The following is a 20,461-nucleotide window of genomic DNA, read 5'->3' as shown; positions in this document are numbered from 1 at the left end:
AGGAGCTTTTGCACTCTCCCTGATGTTATGGATACAGCAGCATATGAATAGGACATAGTATTGTGTAAGAACTTACCATAACTTTAGATGTCCTTTTCTTTATGCTGCTGTATAGTTTCCCGCCCAGCCTTCCCCCTCACACTTGCCTGACTCTTGGAGTACCTACTCCTTAGCTACTTATTCCAGTGGCATTCAATTCTGAAGAAGGTGCGTGCTGACATCCGCTTTATTCCCAACTTCCGTTTACAACCACTGTCCACAAGAGAGACGTGGGATGTCGCTTGCACCCTATCGGTAGCATTTAACTTTTGTATAATGGCCGGACGTACGAGAGTTCACCAGAGGCAAACTCCCTGATGTTATGGACACAGCTGCATATAGAACAGAAGGACATCTAAAGTTATAAGTTCATACACAACAGTACTTTCCCAATTACCTCTTTCCTCTCCATCACACCTCCAACATGTTACCTACTTGATGAAAGTTATTTATAGCCCTGTTTAGGGTATAAAAATAGCTATGCAAACACTTCCAAGCAACAATCCTAAACCACCTGGATGTGGTGGAATACTTGAGTCACACGTCTTCCCATTGTTTTATTGTAAATAGCTTTTCCAGTCTCTTCCGAGTCTCTTCTAACCTCCTCTGACTGATTCTTATAGTTGTCATACAATACTTTACATGCCCTACTAAGCAACCCTTTTTTAACAGCGGTTTCTGTTCTAGTCACCTAAAAACTCTACCAGTGCAGGTCTTTTGGTTAAAATTCCCCTACCCCTTTGTCTTTGCCTGTACTCTGAGATCAAGCCCTGGTAGGGAAGGCTGTCTCTTAGCCTGCAATCCAAATGTCTTCTTGGCCTCATCCCACTCTGAGTTATTTGCTCCCAATATCTTTAAGGTTCCTTTGGCAGGTTTCCCCAGTAAATTCTATTCCTCTTTTACCCATTTTTCTGTACCCCTACTTGCAGTTATTCCTAGTGGCAAAATCTCCTTTCTTATATTGGCTTGGTTCTTGGAATACTTTCTGCTACTTTATGAATGTATTATGCATGATTGGTATTCTCCTTAAGGATCTGCACCCAGTATCCTCACTCTCTCTTTCTTGAACTTCCTCCTTGCTTCATCATCCCTTTCCACTTTGAATTATAACCTTCTGCTTGTGTTAAGTATATGAACCTTAACTTTGTTGCTCTAAAATATCCTTTCAAATCAGGTAAACCTAAACCACCTTGTTCTATTGGAAGGATCAACTTATCCCACTTAACTCTTGCCCTCTCACAGATAAATTCCTTCAATTCTTTTATTAGTTATTGTCCACAACTTCTCCTTGGGTTGACAAAAGCATACCTAACCCATATACAAGACTAAAGTGACTAAAAACGTTTCCACTTCTTGTATCGTACTATCCATATCCATAAATGAGTTTCCAGTTTCTCAAATTTTGTATTATTCTATTTTGTTTCTTCCCACTTGTCCTAGCTGCAATAACAAAAGCTTTTTAATCTGTGCTCCAAAGTACATAATCTTATGTCACCATAAATATGGGTTTTGCTGTACCAGTTTGTGTCGGGTACATAATTTATGGCTGTAGCCTTTGTTTCATCTTCATTAGTTTTATATCCTGAAAAGACTTGAAACTGTCTTAAAATGTCCTGAGATGACCTTTTCTGGTTTTATGAAGTACAAAATATCATCTACAAATAGAGCAAGCTTTTCTTGACTACCATACCAATTATATCCTTGCTTTTCGAAGTCCCTTATTTTCTTTGCCAGTGGTTCTAAACATAATTCAAATAAAGGGGAAAGAGGGCACCCCTGCCCTGGTTCCTCTGCTCAAGCCGAAATTATCAGAGAGGACCCCACCCACTTCAGTTTTCACATTTCAGGGTTTACCTAAAATGCATAAAGATTCGCTAAGGGCACCGTTTAGACCGATAGTGGCAGGCAATGGCTGGTTGATGGAGCCATTATCCATATATATTGAAAAACAACTAAGACCTGCATTAATGAAATGTGAGTATATATTGAATGATAGTAAACTGTTTTTACAGGATCTGTTTGATTCTACTAAAGGGGCATGTGTACATCACAAGACTATAATGGCAACACTTGATGTGAAGTCACTTATTCACTATGATCCCTAATGGTGAAGGGATTACCATGGTGAAAGATTTTTTGATGCGACACAATATATGATGAGAGACATGTTGACCTTGTATGTTATCTTTTAGAATTAGTGCTAGAGAGCAATGCCCTTGTCTTTGACAATGAGTATTTTTTTTATAGGTGTCTGGCGTAGCTATGGGCACACCTTGTGCCAATAGCTATGCCAACATCACTGTGGCTGAGTTTGAAGCAAATATTGTTTTTGGCCATACTTTGGCAAATACATCATTGTCTGTATAGATGTTTTGTGGACGACCTCTTTATTCTATGGGAGGGTGAAGAGGTCGATCTACTATTGTTTATTGAACACTTAAGTACTAGTTGTAGTTTTCTGAAATTTGAGTCAATATTCCAGAGAAGTAATAGATTTTCTGGACATTAGACTTACTATAGATAATTAGAAATTTTTACATACCAATCGTTTTCGAAAAAATTGCCAAAGGGCAACATATTTACATAGAACAAGTATGCACCCCCAGCATGTGTTTCACAACGTACTGAGAGAGCAAGCCATGAGATGCTCTAGACATACAGATAGAGATGGACTTTAAAATGGAGTTAAAACAGCTAAAACGAGATTTTGAAGGCAGAGGAAATGGTAGTAAGGATGTTGTGGAGAGATGTAATTATGCTAGACATATTAGAAAGGACAGGACAAAGACATACTATTCAAACGGAGAGTTGTAATACTAAGCAACAAATGAGGCATACTAAAGTAGCAGTGCCACTCACTTATACGAGTGACAGTTTGAGCATTAAGGGGGATACTAGAGAATAATTGGCACATCTTACAGGTCGATAGAGTGGTAGCAGGTTTAGTAGATGAAAAGCCCTCTTTAGTTTATAAGAATAGTAGATCTCTTAAAAGAAGGTTATGCTACCCTAGAAGTAGTATAGGTTTGAAGGTACAAAATCCAGTCAGAGGAACTAGGAAATGTATGAAATGTAATTTTTGCCAATACATTTTTGAAGGTGTAGAATTTCTACATCCTGATACAGGAAGGAAGTTTCTCTTTAACATAGAGGCTGATTATAGCAGCATGAATTTAGTGTATTTAGCCTGGTGCGTGCTCTGCAGAGCATTCTATGTAGGTAAAACCAACAGAAGGCTAAGAGAGCGCATCAGGGACCATATGTACTGTTTGAAAAGAGAACAAACTTATAGTGGTGTGGCCAAACATATTTTATCTTGTAGAGTCGAGTTTAACATCACTTTCAGTTTAATGTACTCGAAATAGAGGATGTCAGGATGGATGACATCAGCTCAAGAACAGAGGAGAGAGAGCTTGACTGGATAATAAGACAGGGGTCACATATAAACAGGGTTTGAATGACCATCTTTCCATTGTTTCCAAGTTGAAAAATAGGAGATTGGTAAAATGAACACATGAAATAAATTGACATCACTGAATTCTATTATGATAGCTCTACTTTATTTTATTTTGATTCCATGTTATTTTGTATGCATCTTAGATGTATATTTTATTGTGAGTGCTTTAATTTAATGGTGGGGAGGTGCTTTGAGTACAGGATTGGCTGTGATTTGTTCATTTGAAATTTGACTATTTGCATGAATAATATAAAAGGGTGGTGGGCTGAGTCTGCTTGTTTATGGTCTGATGAAGCAAACAGAAGTTTGTGAAAGCGCTTACTTTTTGTAACTTACTTGCAATAAAGGGAATCTTGAAATAAGATGTGTGGATTTATAACTTGACCTGGCTTGAGACTGTGAACATTCTGTGGATTTATAACTTGACTTAGCTTGAGACTGTTAACATTCTGCCATAGCTGCTTCGATTTGTTCAGAATACATTTTGAATAAATTGCATTTATTTAAACTGTATTTGCTTTAATACTGCTACACACTTGTGTGCTAGCTTCCACTGTACTTTAATTGTTTCTAGTGCTGTTTTAGCTGCTTTTCTGTAAAAAATAAATAATTTCTAAGCTTGTTTCCTGTCTTTCCAGTAACTAGTCTAGTCCAGTTACAGATTTGCTGTTTCCAGGACTGTTTGTAAGCTTCTGAGCCCCTCAAGCCTTTCTGTGTTGGACAAAAGCCTTTTAGCTTATCAGTGGGTGTGGTAAGCACTAGGTGGCCTTGTCTACCATACGAGGAGTGGTTTCTGGCCCAGAAATTGTTGTTTATTGGCCGTTTTTCCATCTCTTTCAAGTTCCTGGTTTAAAAGCCCACTCTTGTTCTTATTTCCCACCTTTCCTGTAACTAGTGTAGTCCAGATACAGATTTGCTGTATCCAGGACTGTTTGTAAGCTTCTGAGCAGTGCCAAAGTCTGCTCTTCAATTTTTCCCTTAGATCTGCTAGTTCTCTCCTGTCCTGCACTTTTACTAGCTTATTAGTCTAGCACTTTACCCAAATTCTTGTAGCATTTCTTGTAGCACACAAAAATGCTACCAGCACTAAACGTTTTACAAGGAAACCGCTCCAGTACCTATTAATGCCCACACCTCCAAGCATGTCTAAAGGTCAGTTCCCTGTGCTTTCTCCTATTAACCTGGTGAAATTGGGCATCCTGAGGCAATGTAGCAACTGCCTCATGTACACAGACGACCATCTCCTCTTACCTCCCAACACTCAGACTTGTGAGAGATGCACTTGTATATCCAAATTGGAAGCCATGCACTCTCCACCCAAGACTGGAATAGCTGGTCAAGAGTAGGTCAACTCTTGCACCACACCACATGGAACACACAGCTCTCCAGTACACACACCAGTACTGCCTTCACATAAAAACACATCACACACCCACCTTCGAGGAGGCTCTCAATAAAAATCTACCCAAACAGCAGAGACCTCCAAGGCAGAAGCGCACTCGACCACCAAAACACAACACTAATCATGAGACACAACTCTCCTAAACAGTGTGCCACTCAACCAAAGCCACTAAGACAAAACAGCATGCCCAACACACTGTAGGTGACTCAATAGTGAGGCACACTGATGTCCCACTCACTAGGTTGAATAAGGAGAAAGTAACAGTCAGCTGCCAGTCAGGCGCCAGGATCCGCCACATAACGCAATCACTTGGGTCTCTCAACAACAGGTACAACTATGGCTCTCATTGTACATGTGGATATGAATAACCTGAGATGTACCTCCCTAGACTACATGAAAAGAGACATGGAGAAGCTCTCGGACGATGTAGCCCAGGTGGGTATGACCCTATCCCTGAGCAGCATCCAACCATCACCCAGAATGATACCACAGTGCAAGCAGAAAATGATTGATTTCAACAATTGGCTAAGTTTCTGCTGTCATTCTAGGGGGATCCAGTATCTGTCTGCCTGGGATAACAAAGATAAATGAGGCTGTGTGCCTGAAGACACTAGTAACCACCAAAACACAGTAACAGGCACCACCAGAGGCTGACAAAATACCAGTAAAGGCAATAGTTCGAAAGGAACAGCCATTTATTCAATCACATTAACGCAACACTCCCCACACACAGCGTTTTCGTCAAACAAGACTTCAGATGTACAAGTGAATCACAAGCTGATGTTCTTCTTATATACTCCCATAATCCCTTGAAATTTATTAATTAATTGTTTAATAGGTTAGTAACATGCTTAGTTTAAAAAAAGGTTTAAAACAGTATAAATCCAACCCCAAAGTGACGCAAGACTTTGAAAATTCCTGTACTAATACTAATTCCTAATGTGTTAATCTATGTAAATGTGTATATAAAATTGCATTAGTAAACTAAGTATAAAAATGAATATATGTGTGTATATATATATATATATATATATATATATATATATATATATATATGTATATATGTATATATATATATATATATATATAAAATTACACTTGTAAAATTCTTTCAAATCTAAGAATATGAAAATGTAATTATCTATATGCGTTTGTTCATAAAATCACACTTGCTTAAATACATAAAATGCAAAAGGGAAAATAATACATACTGTATAATAAAATCAAAGTACATTAATTAAAATTAAATAAAATCATTACAGCATTGCCATAAGGTGCTAAGAAACCCACACATAGTTAAAAGTTTTGCAGCCCTCATTTTAAGTATAGGGGCAATGGATAAATATTCATTAAGCCCCGGGGTCCTGTTTGCCTCTAAGAGGAGTTGCCAGTATAACTCTCTTACCTTACTCCTAGTCTCCCAAGGGCCCCCCGCACATCCTGATCAACCTTCTCAAGGACAAAGAAGCCCCATTTGGCCCGTGTACATGATAGTGTGTTTGTAAAGTGTGTTGTTGTTGTCCTGTGTTCTAATAGCATTAAGGTGCTCATAAATTCTTCTTCTTAGTTTACGTGTAGTTTTTCCAACATAAAATTCTGCACACTGTTTACACAGAGCTAAATAAATCACACCCTCACTGCAGAAGTTGGAAAAGCTGTCGCCCTTAACCATGCAACCCCTGTCCAAAATGAACACAGATTCCTGATTTAAAATATATGGACAACTGGGCACATGAACTACACTTGTAAGTGCTTAGTCTTTTTCTAGGGACTGGTTTGTGATTAGTTTCCAGATGTTCCTTCAGGTTCCTCCCTTTCTTGTATGTGAACCTTAAAGGCGTTTTAAACAACACTTCCAATTCAGAATAGCAACCAAACTTATTCCAATGCTTGGAAATAATGTCCCTAATGTTAGGGGTATCTTGATTATAAAACACAACAAAATTTTCCCTAATAGTCCCTTCCCCTTGACCATGTGTGTGGCTCTGTGTAACATTTGAGTCCATCAGAATGATATAAATTCATGCAATTCCAGGTCTTTTTTTTTTATTAGAACATGTTATAATAAAAAAGACCTGGAATTGCATGAATTTATATCATTGGTGTACAGGAAGGAGACCTCCATCTCCTATTTGTATTTTACCAGCTCACATCCCTTCAAACAAAAAAGAAGCATCTTAAAGGGGCAATTCATTCGTAGTTGTAGAATGACCTCTAAAGATGTGGATTATGAATGTGAAAGTGCTAAAGTAAGAGACATGTTTCTTGCTAGAAAATATCCTAGAGAGTTGAAGATGTCATGGCAGAGGTGAGGGAAGGAAGACTTGATAGATTTAGCCCTATTTTAGGTGGTGGTAAGGTGGACATGCATAATGGGCAGAGTTCTTTGGTGGACTCAAATGTTACACAAAACCACACACATGGTCAAGGGGAAGGGACTTTTAGGGGAAATTGTCATGTTTTATAATCAAGATACCCCTAACATTAGGGACATTATTTACAAGCATTGGAGTAAATTTGGTTGCTATTCTGAATTGGAAGTGTTGTTTAAAACGCCTTTAAGGTTCACATACAAGAAAGGAAGGAACCTGAAGGAACTTCTTTAAAGTAATCACAAACCAGTCCCTAGAAAATGACTAGGCACTTACAAGTGTGGTTCATGTGCCCAGTGTCTATATATTTTAAATCAGGAATATGTGTTCATTTTGGACAGGGGGTTACATGGTTAAGGGCGACCACTTTTCCAACTGCTGCAGTGAGGGTGTGATTTATTTAGCTCTGTGTAAACAGTGTAGCATTTTATGTTGGAAAAACTGCACGTAAACTGAAAAGAAGAATTTATGAGCACCTTAATGCTATTGGAACACAGGGCAACAACAACGCACTTTACAAACACACACTATCATGTACACGGGCCAAATGGGGCTTCTTTGTCCTTGAGAAGGTTGATCATGATGCAAGGGGGGGGGGCACTAGGAGACTAGTAGTGAGGTAAGAGAGTTATATTGGCAACTCCTATTAGAGGCAAACAGGACCCCGGGGCTTAATGAATATTTATCCATTGCCCCTATACTTAGAATGAGGGCTGCAAAATTGTATGTATGTGTGGATTTCTTACCTTATGGCAATGCTGTAATGATTTTAATTAATTTTAATTAATGTACTTTGATTTTATTATACAGTATGTATTATTTTGCCTTTTGTGTTTTATGTATTTAAACAAGTGTGATTTTATGAACAGAAGCATATAGTTACATTTTCATATTCCTACATTTAAAAGAATTTTACAAGTGTATATATGTGTATATATATATATATATATATATATATATATATATATATATATATATATATATATATATATATATATATATTTATATATATACATATATATAAATTTTTATACTTAATCAGTGTACTAATGTAATTTTATATACACATTTACACAGATTAATACATTAGGAATTAGTATTTGTACAGGAATTTTAAAAGTCTTGGTCACTATGGGGTTGGATTTATAGTATTTTAAACTGTTTTTTTTTTTAAACTAAGCATGTTACTAACCTATTAAACAATTAATAAATTTCAAGGGATTATGGAAGTATATAAAGAGAACAGCAGCTTGTGATTCACTTGTACATCTGATGAAGTCTTGTTTGACGAAAATGCTGTGTGTGGGGAGTGTTGCGTGTATGTGATTGAATAAACGTCTGTTCCTTTCGAACGATCACCTTTACTGGTATTTTGTCAGCCTCTGGTGGTGCCTGTTACTGTGTTTTGGTGTCTGCCTGGGATGACATGATTGACAGACCTTGATGCTTTTCCAGAGATGGCCTGCATCCATCATCCCTGGGCTTCCGGATACTGGCCAAGGCTCTTACAAACGCTATAGTGCCTTTTTAGGCGGTATTCCAAAAACCAAATTATCACCGTAACGGCTACAAACAAATGCATGCTGCTCAATGCTAGAAGTCTAAATCTCAAAATGCATTCACTTGAAGCACTCTTTAAAATGGAGAGCATCGACATTTGTGCCATAACAGAGACCTGGTTCAAGGCAGCAGAAAGCCCCCCTGCACTACCAGGCTATAACTCATTCCACACCTTTTGGCCCCAGAACTTGGACCGAAGCTCCAAAGGCAGTGGTGTTTCCATATTTGTAAAGGATGCGCACACCTCTAGACTGGTAGGCCAACATAATGCATCTGAGAAACTTCAGGTGCAGCTAACATTGGGTAAGACAGCGGTTCAGGACCTAGCCTGCTGTAAGTCCCCAACCATGTCTCAAGACTTGCACTCCATGTTCCTAAGCACCCTGGAGAATATTAGGATCCAACCTAACACTCTCATACTGGTCGACTTCAACTACCCCTCCATTAACTGGGGGAAACTACTCGTGTACCAATACACTTGCCCAACATTTCCTGGAATTAAGTAATTCCAGTGCCCTGGATCACCTCATTCTTACCCCCACTAGAGGTAGCAACATCTTTGACCTGGTCATTACTAACATGGGCAAGCGTTGCTCTACACCAAAAGTCAACTCTTCCCTGGTTGGATCTGACCACAAACTATAATCACCTTTGAAATCCACATCCCACCCCACCCCCACAAAGGTAACCGCCATGAAAAACTTGTCCAAAGCTAACTTATGCTCCTGAAAACAGAGGTGGCTAACTTCACGGCACTCATGCAAATGGAGAATAGTTGCATGACAGCCGAATCATACACTAATGCATTGTACAAACACGTACACACATGCATGAATCTTGCCATACCCAGTAGAACCAAGACACACTCCTGCAAGAAAGGTAAGCCAATCTGGTGGTCCCCTGCCATAAACTTTACAACAGACGGAGGAAACTGATGCTGAATAAGGTGAAGTCTCGAGACTGGAAAAACTCCCTTATCAGCCTCAACAAAAAGTTGAGATCCCTCATCAAATCCTCCTAAAGCTAGCTATGAAAACAGAATTACAGCAGATAGTAAAGACAACCACAAGGCCTTCTATAGTTATGTAAAGAATCTCCATGGCAGTACCCAGATTTGCTCCGATCTGCTGCACAATGGTACCTCCTATACCAAGCCAACAGATATTGCCAATGTACTGGCCAACAGATTCAGTGCCAACTTTACCCCCCCCCCCCCCAAAGGACCAGTCACAATACCAGTAGATTGCCAGGCACCCAGTATTACTGCTGCACATGTTAAAACAGCACTGCCTAAGGCCAAGAATACAGCTTCTATGAGACCTGACAATATCCCCTGGCTGTGTTCTACATGAACTACAGTGTGAACTGACACCTCACTTGTGTGCCCTGTTCAATCACAGCCTCACCTTAGGCTTTGTCCCTACCGAATGGCGCACTGCTACAGTCATCCCTCTCCACAAGAGGGGCGACTTCAGACCCTGGGAACTATCGCCTCATTAGCCTGACAAGTCTGATATGCAAAGCTATGGATCGCATCATCATGGACCTAATAAACCAGAATATAGGGAATCTCCAAACTCTGGATCCCACACATTTGATTTTGTGAAGGGTAGATAATGCTTGGTCAACTTCTTTGAGTCAGTCATCAGAGCTGTGGATGAAGGCAAGGTGGTTCATACAGCCTACCTTTATCTGGCCAAGACCTTTGATACCATTCCCCACTCAGGAATCCTAGAAAAACTCAGTAAGCTAGGCATCAACCCCTATATATCACTAGGTGGGTTGCAAACTGGCTCACAGGCGGAACCACAGTGTGAAAGTAGCTGATTCCAAGTCAGACTGCTGACCAGTCACTAGTGAAGTCCCACAGGGTTTGGTCCTGTGTCCTCTCTTGTTTGGCATCTACTTCTCTGAAGTCCAGGCCAACATGAAGGGACTCTGGCTAACAAAGTTCGCAGACGATTGCAAGTTAGGAGATATTATTAACTCCCCAAGTGATGTTGGCATCCTACAGAAAGGCCTCACTGAGGCCAACGACTGGTGTCAGAACCATGGCCTTAAGCACAATGCCAAAAAATGTGTCATCCCATTTGGGGAAAAACACGGTTCCATGAATTACCACATCGATGGTAGCCCACTGAACACAGAAGGCGTTATAAGAGATCTGGGAACACGTGGTTGACAGCAACCTCTCTCTTGATCACCACATTGCCACTGTGGTCAGAAAGTCCTATGTGCACATCTCATTACTAAGGGTTTTGCATCCAGTAAGAAAGAGGTCATTGTCTCCCTCTACTCTTCCCTCATCAGGCCAATCATTGAGTACAATGCCCCATTTGGCATGTACCTCACTGAGCACCTGCAACAACTGGAGAGGTTCCAAACGTACCTTGCAAAGAGGATCCTAGGCCTTACAGTTGTCCTATATGGACAGACTCAAAAAAACTCAACTATTCTCTGCTCATATCGCCTACTTAGAGACTATCTCTGCATGACTTACAAAGCCATGTCTGACCCAGCTCTGTTAGAAATGCTACACCTAAAGAAATCCCAATCCCTCCACACCACACACACTCCAGAGACCTCAACCTCATTGCCACAATCAACAGAACATGGTGGAGGGACAGGTTCATAACCCAGAGACTGCCCATGGTATGGGATAGACTTCCCATACATGTCAAGTAGAGCACCTCACTGGCAGTCTTCAAGAGAAATCTTGATGAGTGGATGGGAAATAGAAAATTCACCCCATGGATCACTCCAGTGGCTTTACTCGACAGAGGGACTGGGAACTAAGGTCAGGTGGCATGATGCCAAGGTAATCCTATGGCTAGGCTTGTAAAGGCTCCCAGGCCATTAGCCTAGTACATACCCATGAACCTATGTAACCAAAAGTACTCCATATCTGACCCTTTCTTGTAGCTTGCATATACCTTCATTATAGTGCAGTCTTGATGTTCTTCATGTTTCACTGTTGCAGTTGTCATACTTGGGTTTTCTGCCTGCAGGTAGCCCTCAGTTGGCCTGAATACCAGAGACTTAGTATTTCTGCATCGGATGCTGTCGTTCTAGGACTGATGTCAGGTCGTCAGGGGTATAAAACAGGCAGCCGACGTCATTACTTCAGTCTTTCTTGCAGAGGAGCCCAAAGCAGAAGCAGTTCACAAGTCCTGGTCTGCCACTACCTGAATTTTCATTTATGAATTGAATAATCCTGAAGTCTTCTAAAGCTAAGTTACCCCGTTGAGGATCCTTCTTTCTTGCTCAAACCGATGTCAGAAAAAGTTAATCGTCTTGCCTGTAGAAAGCAAATACCTCATAGAGATTTTCATTCTTACTGCACCACCTGTTTAGGCCCAGGCCACGACGTACCTCGCTGTCAGTTTTGTGCCTTGTTTAACGCTCAAACCATTCGTCGTCGGGTTCTCTGTTGCTAAATTATTTTGCTCTTGTGCTCTGTATTCTGAAATGGCTTCGGTAAGCCATGCAACTACCGATATTCCGAAAAAACTTAAGGATAAAGACAGAGACAGACCGCATAGGTCCAAAGCTGCTGACGATGCTTCCGTTAAGCTAGTCGCCAGTCCGCCGGTACTCTGCAAGGTGCTTTTGCAGACCCTGATGCTTGCTTCACTGGATTCTCAGGCCTCTACCGAGACCCATTCGGAGTCCGGTATGCCACAAGACTTTTCTTTGACTATAGAACCTGCAGATGACTCTACCTTGGATTGGTCCGGTGCCGCTGTGCAAGCACCGGTTTCTGAGGCAATTCTTCGCTGACCTGATGTTCGACTCAAACCGCTGACTTTTTTAACCAAAACTACTGTGTTTCTTAGGCTCAGAGTACACACTACACCTAGAAAACCGACCAAAGCGCATGCACCTGCTCCCACGCCAGGAAAACAAATGCTTAGAATGGCCGAGGACCTTATTACGCTGATTAGGGGAAGTCAGCCTTCCCCTGCTAAGCGAAGGAGACCAGTTCCTTACAGCTTCTACATACCAGGAGTCTGATGGCTCTGAGATTTCTGATTATGAAGACATGCCCTTTTCTGCTTATGAGGATTCAGATGTAGATGAATCCATTCCCTCTGCCTCCCCTCAAGAGGATTTTTATTTTGGTGAAACCTTGCATACCTTAAGAGAGCATTTCCACTGGGAATGCCAAGACTATCCTCAGTCCAAAAAGCGACTGGAATTCCTAGAGTTGCCTCAGCACAGGCCTTTAGCAATGCCCCCTGTCCTGGATGTTGTTGATGTTTTTATGGAATCCAGTCTTACTCCTGACACTACCTCCTGCCCATAGGAAACCAGACAGGTACTACAGAGTACCTGACACTCGGATTTCTTTTCAAGAATCATTCTGCTGACCCAGAGATAATTTCCCAGGGGCCTAAAGGTATCAAGGCAACTACAGCCAAGACTCCCACCCCTTCGGACAGGGATTCTAGAGCTTTGGACAGATGGGGTAAGAAGGTATATACCTCTGCAAATCTTGCTATTAGGGCATTGAATTGTCAGTTTCACATGCTGAAGTACTAGCAACATATTATGGAACCTATTAAAAAGTGGCAACCTTTACAGACTGTGCAGAAAATGAAGAATTGCAGGAGCTTATGCACTCTGCAAGCCAAATCAGCAAGCATACTTTGCAGTGTGGCTTTGACGCCTTTGAAGCATCTTGCCGGGCAGCAGTCACTGGTTCTGTACTGAGAAGACATGCTTGGCTCAAGGAACAGACCTTGCCAGACCATGTCAAATCAAAGTTACTAGATGCTCCTTTGAACAAGGACAGTTTGTTTGGCACCAAAGCAGAAGAGGTTCTTAAAAAGATGGAAGAAAAAGCTAAGTCTATGTAGACTGTTAAAGAATTCTTACAAGTGCAACCCCCTAGATTCAGTAGGCATTGCCCTTCCAAACACTGGTCCTTTCCAGCCCCCTCCAGGCCTTCTCAAACCAGACCCAGGGGAAACAGACCACCCAGACTACAATCTCAGGGTATGCAGAGACCTAAGCAGAGAGTGGTAAGCCACCTCCTTATGGGAAAAAACTCACAATGACTTGCTTATTACACTCCGCAGCCCTGCCCAATTGCTTGTCCCTAGGAGGAAAACTTGCCCTTCATGCAAAAAACTGGATGTCTATCACGCAGGACCGGTGGGTCCTCAACATTGTATCGCAGGGGTAAGAATGTTATTTCCATTCACTGCCAACCCCAAGCGGATTTCCAGACCTTCCTCCAAACCAGTGGACAGAGACTCTAAGCCAAGTAGATTCCCTGCTCAATATCAGAGCTATTCCAGCCGGTTCCAGCAGAACAGAGAGGGGTTAAGGATTCTACTCCAGACTCTCTGTGGTACCCAGGAAATAGGGCTCGGCACCCAATCCTGGATCTTTCAATTCTCAACACCTTCCTAGTGGTACCAAACTTCAAAATGCTTCCCCTGCAACAGCTTCTTCCTATGCTAGCCAGGAATGCCTGGTTAGTCACACTAGACTTAAAAGAAATGTATCTGCACATCCCCATAAGGGAGTCATGCAGGAAGTATCTGCGTTTCAGGGCAGGATCTGTGCATTTTCAGTTCTCTGCACTTCCCTTTGGCTTATCTACTGCGCCCAGTTTTTTCACAAAATGCCTGTCTCCAGCCATTGCATACTGCAGGCAGCGAAATATCCAAATTTACCCGTACTTGGACGACTGCCTGATTCAGGCGGACAGTCAGGAATTGCTGTTGCAGTACCTGACATTTGTGAAACACCTTCTCACTTCCTTGGGGTACACCATCAACGAAAAGAAATCAAAACTGGTACCCAGTCAAAAAATTGTATTCCTGGGAGTAAGCTAGGACACAACATCCCAGATGGCATTCCTCACTTCAGAAAAACAAGTCTGTCTGACAGCCTACTTCAAATAAATGGCACCCAGAACCCAGCTATCCGCAAGATACTGCGGGCCCTAGGGTTCATGGCCTCATGTATACTTCTAATTCCATATGCAAGACTGGATATGAGGAAACTTCAATAGTACTTAAGTCTTTGGTGCCAACATTCTCAAGACATTGAAATAGTCATTCCTATCATACCCTAAGGACAGAGTTCCTTTGGTGGTCAGAAGCATGCAACCACAACAAGGGGGACTGCCCTTTTCTCAACCCCACGCCACCCAGACCCTAACCACAGACGCATCAGACTATGCCTTGGAGCACACATGGACACAAAATGCATTCAGGGCCACTGGAGCCCAAGTCAAATTAATCTGCACATTAACCAACAAGAGATGCTAGCTGTGCAGAACGCCCTGACAGCTTTCAGATCCCTTCTCTTTCCAGAACAACTGCTAATAAAAACAGACAACACCACAGTTATGTGCTACATCAGCTAGCAGGGGGGGAACCCACTCTGCAGGTTAGCCATGGCCCTGTGGCACACAGGCTTGGACATGCAAGTCCGTCTGTAAGCTCAATTCCTGCCAGGCAAACAAAACTCAGTGGCAGACTACTTAAGCAGAAATCTCCTAGATCCACACGAGTGGCAATTGGAGCCCAGCACCTTCAACCTTCTGATTCAGAAATGTGGGACCCCAGAGGTGGATCTCTCTGCTTCCCCCTACAACCACCAGCTCAGCAAATTCTGCACCAGGAATCCTCACAGCAGGGCCTGGAAGGTGGATGCCCTACCTTTTCAGTGGGTAAATCTCTCAATCTATGCCTTTCCCTCTCTGATTCTTCTCTCAAGAGTATTACTCAAGATAAGACAGGACGGACCAAGGACAGTTCTGATTGTCTCGGACTGGCCACGCCAGCACTGGTACCCACTCCTGTGCAGCCTTGGCACCTACACCAGAACCCAACCCTGCTCTCTCAGCAGCAGGGACTGATTTTGCATCCACAACTGAAAACCCTAAATCTTGCAACTTGGCTTATTCCTTGATTTCTCCCCCAGTAACCCTAAGCAAGCAGGTGCTGGACGTCCTTCTTGAAGCCAGAAGACCCAGTACAAGACAATCTTATGCTGATAAGAGGAAAAGGTTCTGCTCCTGGATTCACTCTAAAGTAGAGGACACAACTCTGCCCTCCTTGCCTCTAATCCTGAACTACTTAGCATATCTACTACACAAAGGCCTGTCCTCCTCCTGCATTAAGATACATGCCTCAGCCATTTCTGCTCATTACAACACTGAGCCACCTCTCTTCTTGCACCCTCTTATCAAACAGTTCCTAAGATGGGCAAACAACTTAAGGCCACCAATGAGAGCGCCCACCCGTGCTTGAGACCTTAACTTTGTACTGGAAAAGCTCATGCTTCCTCCCGTTGAACCTGCTGCATCAGCTGAGTTAAAATCCTCTCTTGTGAAACAGCCTTGCTTCTGGCCATCACTTCAGCTAGAAGAGTTTCTGAGCTACAAGCACTTATGGCTGTGGAACCCTTTATTATTTTCCAGGGTGACGGGGTTTCCTTCAGGACTAATCCTTCCTTTATGCCTTAAGTGGTGTTCAGTGTGGCTCTCAACCAATCCATTAATTTGCCAACTTTCTTCCCTAATCCTCAGAATAAAGGGGAGAGGATCCTCCACTCCTTGGACATGCACAGACAGCTCAGATTCTACCTTGATATAGGACTAAGCTTTTCGGAAAATCTGACCAGTTACTTAGTCAGCTTTGCAACAGGGGCAGAGGGCAAGGCCTTTTAAAAGCAAACAATTTCCAAATGGATAGCACACTGCATCCATTTCTGCTACAAGCACCATGGGAAACCAAACCCTCAGGGGGTCAGAACGCATTCCACATCTACCTCTACAGCATTTCTCAGGGAAGTCCCTACCAGGGACATCTTGGAAGCTGCTACCTGGAGTTCTGTACACACCTTCACCAAGCATTACCACCTGCCTATCTTTTCCAAATCCAGGGCAGGTTTTGCAACAGCAGTCCTTCAAGGCATACTAGCAAGCCCGATCTCTTCTTGACTGCCTCCACCCTTCGTCAGCTGTGGGAATCGACCCAAGTGTGATGACTGCAACAGTGAAGCATGAAGAACCTAGTACAGTTGTGTACACTTACCATAAATGTAGATGTTTGAGTGTATTCACTGTTGCAGTCCTGGTTTCCCTCCCTCCAGCCCCCTGGTTTCTCTCTCTCTCACACTCGCCCCTTTCGTTGGTATTTACTTTTTACTGGTGGTGTTTTCCCCACCATAACCTAGCTCCCTATTTGGGGGGCTCCTGACATTTGGGGCAAGAAAAACTGATGTAATGGCGTCAGCTGCCTGTTTTTATACCCCTGACGTCAGTCCTAGAGCGACAGCATTCGATGCAGAAATACTAAGTCTCTGGTATTCGGGCGGACTGAGGGCTACCTGCAGGCAGATAACCCAAGTGTGATGACTGCAGCAGTGAATATACTCTAACATCTACATTTATGGTAAGTGTACACAACTGTACTTTTTTAGTCTTTTCCTTTAGTTTGAGCACATCACCAGACTCCTCCATGACATGACACACAAGCCATTCTCCTAATACCTATTTCATTTCTTTTTTTTTATTATTTTTAAAAGTTGTGCTACTCTAAACCATTTGGTGCCACCATCACCTTTGACTAATGTCGTAATCTGAATATCATAACCATCTTTGGTGGAGACTCTCCAGCATATTCTCTCTAGTACTCTTCTGACCCAGTTAATACAACCTCTTGTCTGACCTAATTCAGCTCCAGTTGTCTCTCTCCACTAAAGACTAGACACTACAGTTCTGCTTCTGGCAGATTCATATCCCATTTCAGTATTTCACTCTTCCTTCTGTCCACCCCCTTTATTTACTGTGAGCTAGAGTCCCATTCTCCTGTAATGGTGTGCTTTAAGATGGGAGGAATGATGTATTGTTTCACTCTAGCAAATTTCCCACCACCTTTCTCTGCCTTGACTGCCTAGGCCCTCTCCCTTGACATATTCTTGGTTTGGTGCATTGTGTCCTTGATGTTGACTATAACCTCTCATCCATCTTTCTCTTTTCAGTAATTCCTGAACAAGCAATACTCTGGCACCTCCATGTTCCTCCCTTTCTCATTGGGCAGTGTGTGATACCAGCAATATCCACCTTCCCCTTCATCAGTACACACAGCCTCCTTGTATTGAAAAGCAGTCTTGCGTATCCCTGCTCAAAGACCGTTCATTTCTCTGTTATGTTCTTTGTATTTTTATAGCTTCTGTTTGCTGCCTGAATACCTCTCCCCTCTCTCTCTGATTCTGTGGCACTTCTTTCACCTTTCCATCTTAATTTAGGTCAGTGAAACTTTTTAGCCTAGCATTAAACACTTCTATGGTGTCTGTACCAGGTGGTCTACATTCTCTTATCAGACTTTCTTCCCATATCCACTACTGCAGCCAGTTATACTCAGTAAACGTTTCCTCTTCAGTTTAATGGTTGACAGCATCAGTAATACTCATGACAATGCTTCCTTTACCCCCCCCACTCCTGGCATCTGCCTCCCTCTTCCTTGGCCTTCCTCATACCACCTCAACTGCTACTTCTCACAGGTTGTTGGTGAATAGGGTCAGTGAGCTGTTTTTTTATGTGAATAGGAAGTCCATTCCAGAGAAGCAGCAGTCTCTGGGAGATGTACCTGTCACTCCAACATGTTCAGTTAATGTCACACGCTAGGTTGAGATCCCTAGAGTGAGTGACTGTTGTCCCATTTGACTTGCAGATGTGCATCATTTCCATTAGAGCAAGGTTGGAGACTGCCCTCAGCAGGCTATAAGATAAAGTGAAAGCTTTCAGCCTATCCACATAGGTCATGATTTGGAGTCCCTGTATTTTCTTAGTGAGAAATCTCTGAGTTGTCTCCAGCTGCTGCAGGTGTCTGGTGGGATACATGCCAAAGGATGCATTATACTTAGTGGTCTGATGAGGGTCAGGTACACTGGAGTTGTAACATCCCTTGAGCTGGATGCTATGTGCTTACTTACGAGGTGCGCTACATAGAAGACTTTCCTTACCCCTGTGGAAACGTGGTGATCAAAGTTCAGATTACTATCAACCTCTGTTTAAGTCTTGCACCACTGGGTTGGGACTTGGGGGGGGGGGGGGTGCTGTCAGTGCTGTAATTTGTAGGGAATTCCATTTTGCCAAATGGAATAATGATGCATTTTCTTCCATTTAGTTTTAGACAATGGCTTTGGGCGCCAATCAATTGTATTAGCCGTTACTGTAATTTGTTGACATTGTTGAGAGACTCGATGATTGCTCCCAGTTTGCAATAATCAGCGAACTTTGTGAGCCAAAGGACGTCTACTTTGCCCTGGACTTTTGAGAAATACAGAGGTCGATTATCCAAATGTTGATTATCCAAAACATCAGTTATGCGAACCAACCTTCCAAAGATTTTCTGTAGGAAAAAAGTCATAAAGTCTGAATATGTAAACATTATACGTATTCGCTTGAACATGTTTTTTGAGTTTGTAGCTAGCCCGTGTGTGAAAAGTATTCTTTATTGTCCACTGGAGTCACTGAATAGTGGAAAAGTGTATTCCTGTGTGCAGAAAACACAAGTGTTTAGAAGTTTTTTTATCCGTTTCAGTTGTATGTTTATCTGAACTTCCATGGAGAGACTGCTGTAGATGTCATACTGTAAGTGGCCTAGCACAGGCCCCTCTGGTACTCCACTTGTGACAGGTCTGCTGGTGGAGGTGGAGTCATGAATTTTGACAGTGTGTTCTGTTGGTGAGTCAATTGGCTACTCATCTAGTAACGTAAGGGTTAATCCCTACCTGGGAGAGTTTCTCAACAATGCCACAGTGGGGAATTGTGTTGAAAGCCTTGGCAAGGTCGAAATAAGCTTTGTGCACAGTCTTACCTTAGTCCATGGTTTTGATGACAGTCTTACCTTAGTCCATGGTTTTGATGACATTCTCAAAGAAGTCTGCCAGGTTTAGTAAGCATGATCTACCCCTAACAAAGCCAAACTGGGTTGGGTCCAGCATTTGGAGGTATATGTCCTCGTTAAGGTTTATGATTCTTTCCATGTCCTTGCAAATGAGGCTGGTTAAACTTATGGGGCTGTAGTTCCCAGGGTCAGTTGATGGGCCCTCCTTTGTGCTGCAGAATTACTTTTGCTCTCCATTCAGCCGGAACATAGCCAGTTGTCAAGGTATGATTAAAGCGAATCCGAAGTGGGTCCGCTAGGTGGTGGTGTAGGCTGTTTAATAAACAGCCTGGGATATTACTTAGTCCCATTGAGGCAGTGATTCTGGCTTTGGTAAGCGCAGAGATGACCTTTTCTGTAAAGATACTAGGCAGAGAGCTGGTGTTGGGTATGCTTTGGGATATGGTAGGTTTGGGGATAGGGGGGTGAAGTATGTGCTGAATTTGTCAGCTAGCAGGTTGGTGATATCTTCGGTGTAGTATGAATGATCCCATCTACAACCAGTTTGACTCACAGCTGAGCATTCTTTTTAAAATTTGGACGTAGTTAAAGAATGCCTTACGATTATCTTTGGCTAGGGATGCAATTTGTAGTTTGCTGTAGAAGACTTTGAGATTTCTGAGGGAACATTTCCTCTGCAGAGTGATATCCCTCGTGCTCGTGGACAACAGTTTCTTCCTCTTGTTATGTAATCTGTACTTGTGGTCCACCACGG

The 20,461-nt window shown here is 42.4% G+C and overlaps 1 protein-coding gene across 1 annotated transcript in view; it reads left to right on the top strand.

Annotated features, from left to right (window-relative positions):
• Nucleotides 1-20,461, top strand: part of NSD2 (nuclear receptor binding SET domain protein 2) — a 2,565,963-nt gene that overhangs the window by 1,997,771 nt on the left and 547,731 nt on the right. The window lies entirely within an intron of this gene.

This window comes from Protopterus annectens, chromosome 2.part1 (genome assembly GCF_019279795.1).
Source record: "Protopterus annectens isolate FY-2018-M chromosome 2.part1, PAN1.0, whole genome shotgun sequence".
In the NCBI taxonomy this organism is placed as follows: domain Eukaryota; kingdom Metazoa; phylum Chordata; order Ceratodontiformes; family Protopteridae; genus Protopterus; species Protopterus annectens.
The sequence above is the reverse complement of the archived record's forward strand: the minus strand, read 5'-3'. Positions and strand labels throughout refer to the sequence as shown.